We start from the raw sequence: 18,177 nt of genomic DNA on the forward strand, positions 1-18,177 counted from the left end.
TCTACAGTAGTTAATTTTTGTTTTCAATCCTTCAAACTATGTGAGGGTTTAAAAAGTGTTCTACATTATCTTTTTCTAAGAGGGTAAATTAAGCAATAAAACCAAAAAGGAATATATTTGACAGACTTATTCTTTGTTCTTTGTATCTACTTTTTCCCAATCACTTCATGAACCTGCATCCTGTCTTCTGTAATATGTGAGTAACAATTATGGAAGCCAGCTCATAAGGTACATTGAATGGCATCTCAGCCTTCCTCCAAGCTTTTACTGTGTTATTCTAATGAAAGCTATTCCTAGGAACACCAGGCTTGAAAGATATTGATGTGGAAATTACATAAGCCCAGCTTCAGAGAAAAGTAGGCAATTTTATTTTATCACATTTTAAGTTGATATTCTCAGTCAGAGAATCAAAGTGAAAGTAGTACATAATTTGTGTTACAACTGTATTTATTATTCACACATTTTTCTCCCAAGATATTGGTTACATTCCTCATACTGGAGCTATTTTAAAGACAATAAATAATTTGGAGGATACTTTCTTTAGGATCCTTTTTATGTGAATATGTCTGCATGTATACACAAATACAATCTCCTAAGTAATGTGGTATCTCTTTTAATATATACTTGACACCAAACAGTTAAATATATCTAATAAATGATTAAGAGTTACTTTGTTTTGAAGAAGAGTAGTTATTTTCAAAAGGGATCCTTGTAGTGATGGATAGTTCTATATTTTACTGTGGCAGTAAATACACAAACCTACTTGTGATAAGATTATGTAGAACTAAATACACATAGCTACACACATATCAGTATAAATAAGACTGAAAATCTGAATAGAATTATTATACTGTATAAAAGTAAACTCCTGATGTGATGTTGTACTGGAGTTTTGCAAGAAGTTACCATTGGGGGAGATTGTGTAAGGGGCAGGCATGTAGGATCCGTCTGCTTTATTTTGTACAGCTATGTAAACTTTTAATTATGTCTATAAAGTTTTCAGCTAAAGATAAGTTACTCTTTCATTTATAAATTCTTTTTAAATTAAAAATGACTTGTAAAGAGAAACATTTACTAATTTGTTAATGCTCAGATTCTATTAAGAGAGCCTGTAATATTTATAGCATTGTTTTAATCTTTATGACGTTACAATAAATCCTAGTTCACCAATGTTTCTCATGCAATCATTTTTTTTCTCCTGCCATTTCACAAGCACTTATAAACTTAAAAATTAAAAAAAATTAAAAAGTACACCTAAAATGACGGGGGACTTATTATATGTAAATCCACAATTTATGTGTTTATGGAGCAGAGGTCATTGAGAAACAAGTGAAATATGTAGCTAATTGAGTATTAGAATATATTCCTTAAAAATGTTTTCTTATGTAGGTGATGAGGTCATGCATCTCTTAGATCTTTATGTGTTCTAATCCTAGAGCTCTTAAAACGAGAGTCAAGACACAAAATGACAAGGCATTGTATAGGTAGAAATCAGATAAACGTATAAAAGGAAGATAATGTTGAGTTTCTGCTTTGAAATCTCTGGTTGTTCCATTAAATAAACCTGAGAATACAATAGCTGAAATCACTTGGAAGAAGATAATGAGCTCAGGTTTTGAATACACTAAACTTGGGGATTTATGAGATACACTAATTTTCATTTATTCAAATAACAACCTGGTTGTATGCTATTCTCTGAATTGACTGTGTATATCCACTCACCTATATGTTTAAACCATATGTACAATAATGGTCCAGTGAAAAATTTATAAAATATATTCTATTTTCAATTGAAAATACTTCTATTTTCTTCCAGACCATAATGTGATATTCTTTTTTTAAATTACATATAACATTTTCTTTTAAGGAATTGGGTTTCTTTGTAAATTATCTTTACTAGGTGTTATACATCTTTAAGAATGCGAAATCCATGATTTTTTTGGTAATGCATTCATATACTTTTATCCTATTCATATATTTTTCAATATGGTAAAATACACACAAATTAACATTTTGATATTAAGGTGTACAATTCTGTAGCATTTAATATATTCTCAAAGGTGTGCAATCATTACCATTTTCTAATTCCTTACTTTTTTATAATCCCAAGGGAAACCCCATACTCATTAAGTAGTCATTCCCATCCCTCCCTCTATCATCTGGCAACCACTAATCTATTTTCTGTTTCTTTTGAATTTTATATTGTATAAATATCATATAAAGGTAATCCTACAATAGGTGCCCTTTTATGTGTGGCTTTTTACATTAATCACAATATATTCAAGATTTGTCCATGGTGTAGCATGTATGAGTGCTTAACTTCCATTTATGACCGAATTCAATTATATGAATGTAGCACATTTTTTTTCTTTTTTTTTTTAAGATTTTATTTATTTGTTCATGATAGACACAGAGAGAGAGAGGCAGAGACATGGGCGTAAGGAGAAGCAGGCTCCATGCCTAGAGCCCGACCCGGGACTCGATCCTAGGACTCCCGGATCACGCCCCGGGCCAAAGACAGGCGCTGAACTGCTGAGCCACCCAGGGATCCCCTGTAGCACATTTTCTTTATCCAGTCATGAGTTGATAGAAACTTGAACTGGCTACAACTATTGTGTGAGTGTTGCTATGAACATTCATGTGCACCTGTTGTTTGAACATCTGTCTTCAGACCTCTTGAGCATATATCTAAAAATGGAATTTCTGGGTTTAGTTTATTATGGAATCGACAAACTGCTTTCTTAGATGTTTGGCAATTCGCATTTCCACTAGTAATGTACAAGCATTTCAGTTTCTTCACATCTTCATCAACACTTGTATTACTTATAGCCATTCTAGTAGCTGTGAGTTGTTATCTTGTGATTTGATTTGCACTTTACACATAGCCAATTGTATTGATTATATTTTCATGGTCCTGTTGGCCATTTGTTTACATTCTTTGGAGAAAGGAGTCCTTGGTCTCTTTTTTAAATTGGGTAGTTTTTCTTTTTGTTATTGAATTACATGAGCTTTATGTATATTCTAGATATTAGACCTTTATCAGATATGTGATTTATAAACATTTTGTTTCATTTGTGGTATTTTTTTACTGTTGATATTGTCATTTGATGCGCATGTATTTTTAATTTTTAGAAAATCCTATTCATGTACTTGTTGCTTGTGTTTTTGATATCACATGTAAGAAACCATTGCCAAGTCCATGTTCGTGAAGATTTGTCCCTATGTTTTCTCCATTAGTTTTATACTTTTATCCCTTATATTTAGGCCTGTGATATATTTTGAGTTGTTTTATATATGAGGTGAGGTAAAGTTTAATTTCATGTTTCTATATGCAGATATCCAGGTATCCCAGCACCGATTTTTGAAGAGACTATTCTTTCCATCGTGGAATGTGTTCATACTATTATAGAAAGCTAACAGATGATAGATCTAAAGGTTTACTTTTAGACCCTCATTTTATGCTATTTTTCTAATTATGTCTACCATTATGCTGGGACCACATTGTTTTGATTATGATAGGTTTATAAGAGCTTTTGAAATTGGGAAGTGTGAACCTTCCAACTTTGTTTTTTTCCCCCAAGGATATTCTTGCTATTTGGTGTCATTTGCAATTTCATGTGAATGTCAGAATTAGTTTTCCATTTCTGCAAAAATGGTCACTGGGATTTTGATAGCGATTTCATTGAATTTGTAGATTGGTCTGAGAAGTACTGTTACCCTAGTATCTTTGAACACAAATATTTTTCTATTAAGAATTAACCAAATACTTTAGTACTTTCCGCAGCATCTTCTAGTTGTCAGTATACATATTTTGGATCTTCGTGGTTACTTTTATTGCTACATGCCTTACTCTTTCTCTAGCCACTATTAATAGATTGTTTTCTTAATTTTCTGTCCAGATTGTTTATTGAGAGGGCATAGAAATACTACTCATTATTATATATTGATCTTCTATACCACAACCTTGCTGAATTCGTTTTTTTAAATTTAATATTTCTTGTGGATTTTTATGATTATTATCTATCACCTATCTATCTATCATCTATAATCTATTAACTACCAACTGTATCTTCTTTATCTATTCATATCCATCAATATCCATTAAGTTTTTTGGTTATTTCCATAGCTTAGCTATTATAAATATTGCTGCAATGAACATGGGAATGCAGATATCTATCTCTTTGAGATTCTGGTTTTCATAAAAAGATTAAAATAGTGAAAGATCTGAGGTAAGGGAAACAGAGATGATCATGTGTGTTGGCTGTGGTGTAAGAAGTCCAGCAGTATCACTTTTCCTAGGAGGATGAACCCGAAAGCATTCTTCTCCCTTCCAAGAAGAAAAAAGGTTCCTGTTGAATGCGACACCTGTGAGATGGAGCTCGGGTTAGAGCTCCGAGTTTATAATGGACTAGGCACTCTCATTTTAGCCCTTACTGCAGTTCACTTTTCCTGACACATAATGAGCATGTAACAATTTGGAGGATGCATGAATGAATGAATAAAGATGAAGACTGGTTTATTTTGCTATATAATGACATAATTGTGGGTGTGACATCTCACCACCTTTGCCATATTCTATTGGTCAGAAGCAAGTTGCATATACCATTCACAGCCTCAAGGGAATGAATTAAAAAGGATGCAACACTGGGGTCCAAAGATCAAGAGGCCATCAAATGTATCTGCCTACCACTTTCTGTCTTATTTTCTATGCTTCCTCCTTTTGTGCTTCCTAGGGAGACTTCTCACATAAATTTCTACATTTACATCTTTTGTCAGAAGCTGCACTTCTGAAAATCCAAAGTAAGACAATGTATTCAATTTAGAATATAGCAATTTGATGTTCCTTTTGTTTTTTTTTTCTAGGATAGTTTTAACTATATATTATTTGATCATTCTGTTAATTTGGCAAATGATTGTTATTGGCCTACTTTATGCTAGACTTGTTTCAGGTATGTGATTTCAGTGACTCAGACAAAGTTGATGTCATTAGATCTACTGTCTTAAACTATATACACCTCAGTTTATTGCATCCTGGCTATATACACCTCAGTTTATTGCACCTCAGTTTATTGCATCCTGGCTTTCAACTTAATTATGCCAATATAGCACTCAAATTTTATAGGCCCTTCAGAAATGACAAATAAAATGGTCACATATTACTGGGATGTAATAGTATTTGCATTTACTACTGTATTCTCCTTTTAAAATTTCTTATAAAATCCATTTTCTACTGGTACTTTCACACCATACATACATCTCCATGTTTGCTTGTTTTTTACAATTTTAATATATTTTATATAAAATCTGTACATATTCTTTCAGAAATCAATTAGAAATAAAACACAAAAAGAATAATTCATATTTCCATTACTTATACACAAATTGGAAACAGGATGCTCAATTATTTTGTTATTTTTCCTTTTAACAATATATTGTGAATATTTTACTGCCCATAAAAATTATTTTATATTTACAATATTTTATGCATAATATTCTACTCTATAATATACTGTAATTTAAACACTCTTAATATTGGTCATTAATGTTTTCAAAGTTTATTTTATTATAAAAATGAAATAGTGCCAATATATACAAAGATTTTTAAGTATCTTATTTCTATTCTGATATTTATTTAAATTAGTGGTGAGAGTAAACTGTTTTCAACATCTGTGGTGCTCAATTGTTTTTCTTCATATATAAATTTCATATCAGAATGTCAGTCTTTTTTTTTTTTTTTTCACTTATCGACTGCTAAATTCTGTTAATGATTATTGCACTAAATTTTGACCAGGCTCATACTTCCCTTTAAATTTTGTTTATGTTGATTTTTTATTGTAGTACAATTAACAATACAACATTATATTAGCTTCAGATGTACAACATAATGATGCAAATTTGTATACATTATGAAATGATCACCACAATAATTCTAATTACCATCTGTCACTCCACAGAGTTACAAATTGTTTTTGTGTTATTTTCTTGTGATGGAAACTTTCAATATTTACTTTCTTCCCATTATTCAAATTTTCAAAACAATATTACTGACTAAGCCAGTCTGTGTGTGTGGTGGGGGTGGGGGGGAATCCTTTAAGAGCTGTATTTCAATTCCTCAGCACCATAATTCTCCTAGATATACCTCATTGGTTTTCAAAGCCCAACATTTTGGGGGCTCATGTCCCTGGTGCTGGCCCCATGGGATGAAGTGTTTGATGTGGAGCATAGGCCCTTTGCTCCTCAGGGAAAAATTCCATATTTGTGAGATCCTTACCAATTGGGAGCCACTGGACTGGGTGTGAGGTGTTTGGTGACAACTTGTTTCTGCCTCTTCTACCTGTCTTATTGTGGTCCTTTTATCTTTTGTTTTGGTGGAGCTGTTCAGCTAGTTTTCAGATCTTTTTCAGAGGGAATTATTTTCACATGTAGCTGCAGATTTTCTGTGTCTCGGGAGGGCATGAGTGCAGGATCTCCCTATGCTACCATCTTGAACATGGAATTTTATGATGACTTTGATCTCCAGAAGTGTATATATAGTATATAAAATATAATAAATATATATTTTATTTCATAATTTATACATTTGTTTGTAGAATTAAGAAGGTTTCCAAAATAGAAAGTTAAATTATCTCTGCTCTATGGTCACATTCTTTTATGGTTATATTTTTATATTGAAGTGGAATTCCAAATCATTAATACCTGTTCCAAATAATTTTCTTATAGAAAAATTTATTCCTTTCTTTAATATCTGTACTATATTTTAAAGTTACATTGTTTTGTTTAATTTGATCTTTCAAGATTCTAATATGCTTTTTAAATATTTATTTATTTATTCATGAAAGACACAGAGAGAAAGGCAGAGACATAGGCAGAGGGAGAAGCAGGCTCCCTGTGCAGACCCTGATGTGGGACTCAATCCCAGGGCCCTGAGACCATGACTGAGGCCAAAGGCAGACACTCAACTACTGAGCCATCCAGGTGCCTCTACAGTCTAATATTTTTATAGGACCTGAAGCAGACTTTGAATTAGAAAGGCAGGAATATGGCTTAAAGCAATAGCTTGAAACAGTTTCTATAGGGATTATGATATTTCTCCCGTCACCTATGTGGTCATTGTTCCTAACTACATGTCTCCAAACTAGACTACTTCAGAAATTCAGATCCACAAATTCCATCACCTAACATGTCTTTACCCCGATGCTACTCACAAAAGACAAATTAAATATGTTCAAACTAAGACCATCCTCTTTCTCCAGAATTGCTTATCCTTCTTTCTAGAACAGTGGAAGACACTACTAAAGGTTTTTGGATATGGTCCTGTATTTGTTATTTCCAAGGTATAATTGATTCTTAAATACTTTTAATTTAGATTTTTGAATATATTTAAAATTCATTCCTTCTACTATATCCACACTGGTCCTGTCTTACTTTAGGACATCTTCCCTTCTTAACTAGATGATGACATTTTTTATATTCTCCTGGCATCCACCTCCAGCTCCTTTCCTCCTTTTAATGCATTGTTGCCAGAGTGATATTTTTAGATATTCAAGTTAGTCCCTGTAAAATATGAAATGAAATCTAAAGGTCTGTATATGGCTATCTGCACATTCGCATCACATAAAGAATAAACTTTGTGTCTCTGCATGGTTTTCTGGAACCTTAATTATTTAGACCTTTCTTTATACTTCAACAAAAGAAACTGCTGATGGTCTTCAGAACAGTGCTCTTTTTTGCCTTGTTGCCTTTATGTTATTAAATTTACCAAAGAAAAGTCTCCAGTTGATTGCCTACTTCGCAAATTCATATTTGTTGTATAAGTCTCAGCAAAATGTTACCTCCTCTAGGCAAACTCAGTATTCTTTCCCTTATGCTTCCACTGCAGTTTTTAGAAACATCCATTAAACAATTATTTTATTTTATTTAGATTTTTTTATTATTTCTTAGGAATGCAGACTTCATGAGAACAAGAATAATGAATTTTCGTCTTTAAATTTCTAACTCCTAAGGTAGTGCCTGGTCATAAGAAGTACTTCATATACACATTTGAAATGAATAGCCTGTGGATACTTAAATCAAATTATAATTTCTCCAGTAATGAGTACCAGAGAACAGAGCTAGAATTTCATGTTTCTAAATTAAGTGTTTTCATCTTTCATACACAGATTCACTGACTCTAGAAGCTACAAACCATGGTAACTAATTTTCCCAAAGATCTAAGCATAGTGGGATTTAATGCCTGTTTGATACATTATCAGTTAATTTGTTCCATCATATACTATTAAAATAGACAAACTTTCTGAAATGAGAATATATGCCCACACAGATACACAAATGTTTATAGCAGTGTTATTCACAATAGCCAAAAGTTGCAGTGAACCCAAATGTCTATCAATGTAGAAGCAAATAAACAAACTATGGTATATGCATACAATGGAATATTACTCAGCCATAAAAAGTACTTAAAAACTGCTACATACAACAACTCGAAATAATCTCAAAATATTAAGCTAATTGAAAGAAGACAGATACAAAGATTGTACATTATATGATTCCTTTTGAATTGAGTATTTAGACAAATACTTAGAACATAAAGGAAGATTTATGGTTTCTAGAAACTGGAGGAAGGGGACGGAGAATGAATCATATGGAATGTTCTGAGATGATGAAAAAGTTTAAAACTAGAAAGAGGAGGTGGTATTACAATGTTGTAAATTCACTAAAAGCCACTTTAACATACTGTTTAAAATGATCAATTGTAAATTAAGTGAATTTCACAACAACAACAAAAAAAAAAAAGAAAGAAAAAGAAAAAGAAAAGTAAAACTGCCTGGGCTGTTCTAGTACATGCTTAGGCACTCCATTCTATGTGACCTCAGGAATTTAACTTCCCTGCATTTATTATTATAAAGAATAATAAGACTTATGAAGTCATTTTAATATTGAAATAAAAGCATGAATACTTGCCTAAAACTATGCACACATAATTATCACCCAAAAGTATTTAAATAATTGGTAATAATATAATAATGACAGATTATTTTAATTAAATTAAGAAATCTGAAGGTCTGTGGAGGTGGTGGCAACTGAAGGCAAAGATCATATTCTGAGAATATAATCAGGGGTTTTCTGTCTGACTTTAATTACAATAACTAATTCCCTCCAACAATCTGCCTATATATCTTTACTACAAATTCCCATATCTCTGTTTTCTGTATTTTATCTTGAGCATATAGATGTTATCAGTGGGTAAGCTAGACTGTTGCAGACCTACACAGGTATGCTAGAAGTAGAAACCCTGATCAATGAATTTATTGATTGAATCCATGTACCTGTCTGAAATTTTTTTAATGAAATAATCAAAACTTCTTAAACCAAAAAATGATTTAGTTAGAGAAATTTAAATTATATGAAGCCAATGTCTTTAGATGGTTTAGTTACACAGGTTACAGACCTAATTGTCTTGATTGCTGCTTACATATTCAGCTCACTTGACAACCTGATGCCTAGTAAATATAGGTTTCTTATTTCAATGAAAATATCAGTTATATGTTATAATGAATTATACTGATAAAATTTTGGATAGTAATTCCTTTATGGCAAATTCTGTTATTTCAATAACCACGCTAGTAAACATTTATGGACCAATTTATAGAAGCCCAAACTTTTTTTGATATTATACAGACAACCAAGTTATATTTGAAGGTATATATAACAACAAATATATATATATTTGTTGCTTTATCTGTTAACTGCTATAGTATGGGATAGATTCAAGAAACATAACTCAAGTATCCTAGAGATATATTGGGACTCCTCAGAATATACTACCTTAAGAATGAAAAATAGTGGAAATGTCTGTGCTTCTTACAAGAGTGGTAGCCCATAAAAGCGCTAAACCCATGTTTGTGTTGAACTTATACCTCAAAAGGATAAGAGAGAGTGACTATATTGAAGTAGAACATGTTACCCTGGTCTCTACTGTGGCTAATACAAAGTGAAAAAGTGAAGAAAGAAGTTCCAAGTGTGTATATATGATAATTATGACAGTATTCTTCCCTCCAAAGATTGTAGGTAATCTATTTTGGTCATCCGTATAATTGGTTCTTTTATTCAACATTTGCTTTTGGAGTAACCTCTATATATCAGACTTTATGCTAGATGCCACACATAAAAAATTCCATGCTCTTTTCACAGAAATGTGTAATATATATGTACAAATTAAAATTATTTCTAGATGTTATTCTTACAAATATCATTGCTTTAATATGTGGAATGTTTGTTAGATATTTACAAAAACAGTCCCATCTTTGGATTTTGTTTGTTTTCTGATGATATATTCTTTTCCTCTCTCCCTCTTTCCATTTTTTTTTTAGATTTTATTTATTTATGAGAGAGAGAGAGAGAGAGAGAGAGAGAGAGGCAGAGACACAGGCAGAGGGAGAAGCAGGCTCCATGCAGGGAGACTGACGTGGGACGCAATCCCAGGTCTCTAGGATCACGCCCTGGGCTGAAGGCGGCGCTAAACCGCTAAGCCACCGGAGCTGCATCCCTCTTTCCATTTCTCTATTATTAGCTTCACTGTCAGTGAAGATTTTTTCATATGGTGGCATCTGACAATCCCAAACCTAGAAATTGTGTATCAATATCAAAAAGAAAAATTTCTCCCAATCCCAAAGTTCCTACAAAATTTCAAGGGTGGACTCTGAATGGCTATGAAAGATGCAATTACTATGATTGAAAAAATATGCCAATATAATTGATGCAATGTGAGACATTTATACTCCTGTGGTGTATTTGGGGTAAGGGACACTATGACATCAAGAACTCAAAGAATTGGGAATTATTGAATTTCCTGAGGAAAAAAAAATCTTCAAAAAATCAGCATACAGTGAAATAAAAAATAGCAGTTTGTGTTGGAATGGAGTTTTGAGATGAATTGTTGGCTGAAAACTTAATTTCTCTAGATTTCTTAGAGTGTTTGTTGATCATCAAAGTATTTTCTCTATATTAATCAGTCAGCGCCACTGTGGTAGAGGAGGAAACATATACATTTTAGAAATTATTATTTTTTATTTTGATAATGTTGGCAAAATTAGGCAGAGGATAATTTCTCCTTTCTTTCAGTTTTTTCATACTTTTGCTTCCAAGGCTGATCAAAATTTAAGGCATGGTTTGGTATATGACTGAGACATGGCTCACGCCCTAGGGCTCACATGATAGACTGCTCTTCAAGAAGCTATGAGTACTTCATTGGTTGCCACTCTTTTATTTCCTTGATCTAATTTATTAAGAAATAATTTACATAAATACACTATTTAAAGTATACAAATGAGTTAATACATCAGTGAAACCAGTAGCATATTTAAGATAAAATATTTTTGGGGCACCTTGGTGACTTAGTGATTGTGCATATGCCTTTGGCTCAGGTTGTGATCCTGGGGTGGGGATGGTGTACCACATCAGGCTCCCCAAAGGGAGCCTGCTTTTCTTTTCTGCCTATGTCTCTCCTACCTGTGTCTATCATAAATAAATAAATAAATATTTTTAAAAAGATAAAATATATTAGCCATCTCCAAAAAATTCCTCATATCCTCATCCTTTCCTCTTTTTGTGCTCTGATCTGTGTTATTTCAGCACACCAGTCAGGATTCTCCAGATAAATAGAATATGGAATAGAAAATATAAATATAAATTTATATATATTCTTATTTATATTATCATAATATCTATATGATTATGTATTTATTATATATCATATAACATTATATATAACACATAATATGTAATATAAAATACATATTATATATAAAATATATATCATATATAAATATATGATATATATATCAATTGCATATGTTAATATTTTATATGTAATATATAAAACATAGTTCTATAAACGTAGTTTATATAGTTCTATATAAAACATAGTTCATAGTTCTGATATATAAAACATTGCTCATACTTTCTGCAATGTGTAGGCCTATTTTAGGTAGGAAGATAAATTTCCACTTGCATATTTGCCCAATATAACTTACCAGAATTTTGTATCAGCATTTAAAGTTAAATTTCCACCTTATAATGAAATTACATGTAAATTTTCTTTGCTTTCTGAAAGTATATCTTTTTGGAAGCTTGTTTGTGGTGATGATGAGTAAGGATTTCAGATAAATCTCAATTTCTGGCCAGTGAGAAAATATACTATATTGATATCTACTCTTTAGAGAATGAACTACATGCAATCTTGATAACTACATTTTATTATGTGATTTAAAACAATTTTGATTGTGCACAAGTATACAGTCAATTAGAAAATTATTATTGTTTCATATTTCAATAAGAATGATGAGGATCTGGGTGAGACAGAGTGTATGTTCTGTACTTTCTATACTACTTGGTTGAAATATTTCTTTGGATAGTTTTAGTCAATCAAAGTACATTTTGCAATAATGCCTTGCATCCTAGATACAACTAGGAACAGAAAATTATCAACAGACAAGTTATGCTCTAATATCTAATGGTAGTAACTGATAAGATATCAGAAGAGTCTATCGTGAAGATCGTCTTATCATGGCTGAACTGTAATGTGATCTGAAAACTCAAAACAGTGACACAAAGGAAATATTAAAACCCTATGAAATCTATGCATATAATGCCAGATTTGTGCAAATCCTTGGATTTTTTTTTATAGAGATGTTGCATGGTACTTTAGGATTCATTTGATAGAAAATAATCAGGAGAGTTGACCTACAAGATCCTGTCATTCTGATTCCATAATACATATGAAATGTGTACATAAGTGAATAAGAAAGTGAGTAAATTTGTTGAAAAAATAGATTAGTAATTTCTTAGAAAATAAATTATGTACCTAAGTATGGTATTATTAATACCTCCAGATTTATTTTTTCTTTCAGATATTTTGCATTTTTAAGGATCATATAACATTTTACTATTATGCTATTTGTTTTTAATACAGATTCCATTTTCTGTTTTCTGTACTGCACTGAGAGTTATTTGCTCTTGGGAATGTGTGCCAACTGAAAAAATGTATCAGGTGATCCTCTCACACAAGAAAACAAAAATCAATTAATTTGCTACTAAGTACTTTTTATAACATCTGTGTAACTCCAAATTTTTAGCTATCTGATGATCTTCTTTATAATATAGTATTGTATAATTTCCATGGCTTATAATTTCCTTATAATTTCGTGGCTTATGTCCTGCCACGTATTAAATAGATGTTCACAGTTATGTCTTCAAATTATCTCTAGGTGCCTTAAAATATAAAATTACCAAACCCATTATCAACTATATCACTTTAATTCACTTGCATTGAGCCTCAAGGATCTTTCAGTGGTGGACTTTGGAAGTTGTCTACATGGCATTTATTCTCTCCTTTTCCACAATAGAAACCCATTTTGTTCAGATATCTAACCTTCTCCTCTTCAGCCCTGTGCCTTAGGGAAAGTTCTAACCCAGTTTCAGCAGGGTGTTTCATTTGTCCAAGAATATTTTCATTTGCCATGACAGTAATTGGTTCAGAGATGGCAGATAATTGAGTTTTGGCCAATGAGGTGCAAGAGAGTCTCAGAGAAAGAGGCACTTTCTATTCTTTCTTTGTTTAGTGTCAAGCTTGTTATGAATTCTGAAAATGCTGTAACCATCTTGATATAAAGCCAAAACTTAAGACAGCAAAATGGAAAGAAAGAATAAAACTGGGTCATGGATAATATTGATCTGCCAAAACAGACAATTCTGGAGCCATTGCTCCCACTACAATTACAGATATGTGAGTATAAAAGCCTTTTTGGAGCTGAATTTTCTTTTATTTGTAGCTACAAGTATCAAAATACATAACCGTCCATCATTCATTTTGTGCATTTTAAGCTCAGGGAAATGACTTTGGTGCCAGATTTACCTTCATAATAGTAAACTGTCCTGGATCCCATAGTCATTTAATTTTAAGTGGAGAAACTATAGATGATGAGGCAATTTGCAAAGAAGTTGAATAATATATAGAAAGCAAGCTTAAATCTTGTGATCATCTTACTTAAAAGACTTAAAAGAGGGGATCCCTGGGTGGCTCAGTTGTTTATGCCTTTGGCCCAGGGTGTGATCCTGGAAAAAAAGAAAAAAAAAAAAAAAGAGAAAAAAGACTTAAAAGAAAAAACCCTCTTTCATGAGATCTGGATTTTCAATCATATGTTAATCATGTCAATCATAAAAATTCCAAAATTACACTGCCTGCAAGGAGGTTAAATCTTCTTTACCTGAAAGCTTAAAATGATCACTTTGTGCCTATAGTATCTAACATATTACTCATTAATAAATTAAATACACACACATAAGCATATGTATATATAAGCTATGTAATCTGAGTGTATGTATATATATGTTTTATATATATATATATATATATATATATCTTACATCCACACATACTGTATCTTGAAATACATTTGCAAAATTCTAATTATTATTCTAACAGTGCCATTACTGGAAAGCTTCAACTGTAAGGTGAATTTATTTCCTAAACAAACAAAGAAGTCATTATCAGCTCCATAGACTTTGTAAATTATGGAATTTTCTCCAGAGTCATAAATTTATGGCAGACATTTCCAAAATAAGAGAGTATAGCATAATGGAATAAAATTAGGCTTATCAATTCCTTAGTAAGCACTGTTTGAAAAAAAAAACAATCTGACATGATAGGTGAAAATCTTCAATCTTCTAAATAATCTTAAATTCACATTCAGATGTTTTAATAACCCAAAACATTTTCTTAGAATAAAACTGAGCTCAGGACATATGAGCACTCCTTGCTTTCTCATAAATATTTGCATATTAGGTCAGGCAGTTTTTGAATGTTACACTCTTGAAGAACTCAGTTCCTTAAACTTTCTTCCTTACAGTTTATTCTAGGTATTACTTTGGGAAAACATTGTTTTCTGACATGCAGGCTTCTCCCTGTGAATAGCTTCTGTAATTTAAAAAGAATGCATGCAGGAGAAAGTATAATATAATATAATTATTTAACAAGGACATTTTATAGGAAAAGTCAAGAAAAAAGAAATCATGAGTAGGTATTCTTATATCCTAGTTAATCTTAAAATAACCAGACTAGCCTTTAACATAATAAAGGGAGTATTGGTTAAATGTTGAAAATATTGGTTAAATGATGCAGGGTGTTAATTAGAATTACTGAGCTATAGTTTATACAAATCTTTATTTAGGTTCATTTCAATTAATTTAAACTACTTATAATAAACTAAACACAAAAGGATTTATCTTTTATATCTGAGATTAGAATATTAATCTGTGCTATAATTCTCTACCAATCTTAAACTATAGATTTTTCAGTAGATATTTAATATAGAGTACAAATTTATCACTTTAGCCCAGTCCCTATCCAAAAATTTAAAAAAGGAGAAAAGAGATAATGAATATTCAATTATATTAGATTGTATATTAAGCATATAGGATAAATTTATTATTAAGATATACAGAAAATAAAACTGTCACTGTTGGCTCTATTACTCAGGAAGCTTACATCTGTTGATGTGGTGTCTGGTTTATGTTGTACTTTTCTTTTTTAATATGCTACTTGTGCTTTCTGGAAAATGTCCACTTTGCCAAAAAGATATTCTTCCCACATGGAGAAAAGTCATTCTTGATAAAAGTCATTCCTGAGCTAAGTTTTCCAGACTGGTGCCAATTGGTGAGAGCTATCATTATTACATCGCTATCTAATTTTCGTGTTATAAGATCTGAGATTACAGTATATTCTAGACTACTTGAAGACTCAGATTCTTAGTTCAAATATGTACACTTTCTGCACTGAATATATCAGTTTTACTTAAAAAAAGCTGTACCTGAAAGAAATCTGTCCTCTAAACTGAGGGTGATAAAGGTAAATCTGGGTATAAAACCTTGCCTTTTGGTTTTTAATCAAAAGATTTTAAACAAAATTACTTGAGCCTTTAAGACTTTAACAAATGTATCATTTTCTGTTTTGTTAAGTATTTAGTGAATATAAGGAGTGCAATTCTATATTTAAACCTTATATCTAACTGGGTACATAGGTAGGAAACTAGGTAAAGGGAAAAAATAAAAGGCTACATTATTTCTTTCTTTTGGAATGTTAACTACATACACAGTTCCTCCATATGTATTTTGAGTTCATGTGGGAAAACATTAATTTATTCATTCTCTGAATATCTTTAATAACCATTTTCCATATTTATCCCTTTCTATATGACATTTTAGTTATATAATTTAGTAAATAATGTACATTTAATTTGTCAAATATGTTATGGGTTTTTTTAACTGAAATATAACTGACATACAATGTTACATTAGTTTCAAGCATATTACATAGTAATTTGACAAGTCATCACAAGTGTAGCTACCATGTGTCACCATACCTCACTATTGCAATATCTTTAACTATATTCCCTATACTGTACCTTTTAGTCATAGGACTTATTCATTCCATAACTGGAAGCATATATCTTCCACTGCCCTTAACTCCTTTTGCCCATTGCCCCACCTGCTCTATTTTTTTCAGTCATTCCTTGTTATCTGTATTTATAGGTCTGTTTCTTCCTTTTGTCTGTTTGGTTATTCATCTGTTTATTTATATTCCACACATAAGTGAAATCACTGGTATTTGTCTTCATCTGTCTGACTTATTTTACTTAGCATAAAATACCCTAGGTCCATCGATGTTGGTGCAAATGGCACAGTCTCATTCTTTTGTATGGCTGAGTAAAATCCAGTGGAGTGTGTGTGAACCTACCCATCACATCTTTACCCACTCATCTATTGAATGAATGCTTGGGTTGCTTCTATATCTTGGCTACTGTAAATAACTCTGCAATAAATGTAGAAGTACGTATATCTTTTTGAATCAGTGTTTTTGTTTACTCTTTGTTTTTATTTTAATTTTTTGCCCTTTGCTTTTAATTTACTTAATATTATCTCACAAAAACAGAGGAAGCATTGAATTTCATACTTAATGAGTTTAACTCTTTTATAGCTTAATTTATTTCATAAGTTAAATAAAGTATATAAAACAAATCTGTTTTCTGGAGAAATGCTTAATAGAGAGATTTTAACTGTATAGCTAAAAATCTTTCTCATTAAGGATTGATCACAAAGATATCTTTAAAATTACATAACCAAGTTAACCTGCATCTATTTCAATACACTTTTACTTCTTTGAACTGGAAGAAATAAAACACCCTTGCATTATAGTATTATATTTCTATGAATGGGTTAATTAATTAATCCATTTGATTTAAATAGAACATTCTACAATGATAGTAATACAATTGAATAAAAGTTTAAAAAATAAACTGAATTTGTTTTATGCTTGATTTTTGTCACCATTAAAAATTCAATTTTTAGGACACCTGGGTGGCTTAGTTAGTTGAGCATCCAACTCTTGGTTTTGGTTTATGTCATGATCTCAGGATCCTGAGATCAAGTGCCACAATGGGCTCCATGTTCAACAGGAAGTCTGCTTGAGGTTCTCTTTCCCTCCTCCTTGTCTCTCCCCAGCTTGTTCTCCCTTTCTCTCCCTCTCTCTCTCAACAAATAAATCTTTTAAAAAATTCATTTTTCAAATATAAATTAGTGTGTTTTCAATGATGAATATTAAAATATATTTCCTAGATTGAGAAGCAGTTGTAAAAGAAGATATTTTGAATAATGTTGAGTAGCAATTAAACAAAAATCAAATGTAACTAAATAATAATAAATGTAACTAAATAATAAACAAAATCAATGTAACTAAATAAAAAAATACTACAGAATTTTCAGTTGAACACTTTTAAAAACTAAGAAAACCAGTTTTTATATGATGTTTTATGAAGTGTTCTATTGTACTATTATAATAATGAATGTTATATTAGATATTTGAGTAAAATCCAGTCTACATAGCAGTGATAAATTTACATCAAGACTGCAAAAGATGAAATAAACCTTAAATCAAAATTTCCAAAATTCTAGAAAAGCGTATTTTTCTCCTAAAAGATGAAGCCAAAGTTTATTATGTTAGCTGAAAGTAAACAATTAAAATTATGAAGCAGCTTTTCTCTAGCCACTGTAGATGTCCCTCAGAATGATAATGTTATAACAGGTCAGGAGTAGAGTATGAGTTAATAGCCAAATGAATTTAAG

At 31.3% G+C, this 18,177-nt stretch overlaps 1 long non-coding RNA gene across 8 annotated transcripts in view; it reads left to right on the forward strand.

Annotated features, from left to right (window-relative positions):
- Nucleotides 1-18,177, forward strand: part of LOC112662360 (uncharacterized) — a 128,346-nt gene that overhangs the window by 22,589 nt on the left and 87,580 nt on the right. The gene's annotated exons all lie outside the window — the stretch shown is intronic.

This window comes from Canis lupus, chromosome 13, assembly GCF_003254725.2.
Source record: "Canis lupus dingo isolate Sandy chromosome 13, ASM325472v2, whole genome shotgun sequence".
Lineage (NCBI taxonomy): Eukaryota > Metazoa > Chordata > Mammalia > Carnivora > Canidae > Canis > Canis lupus.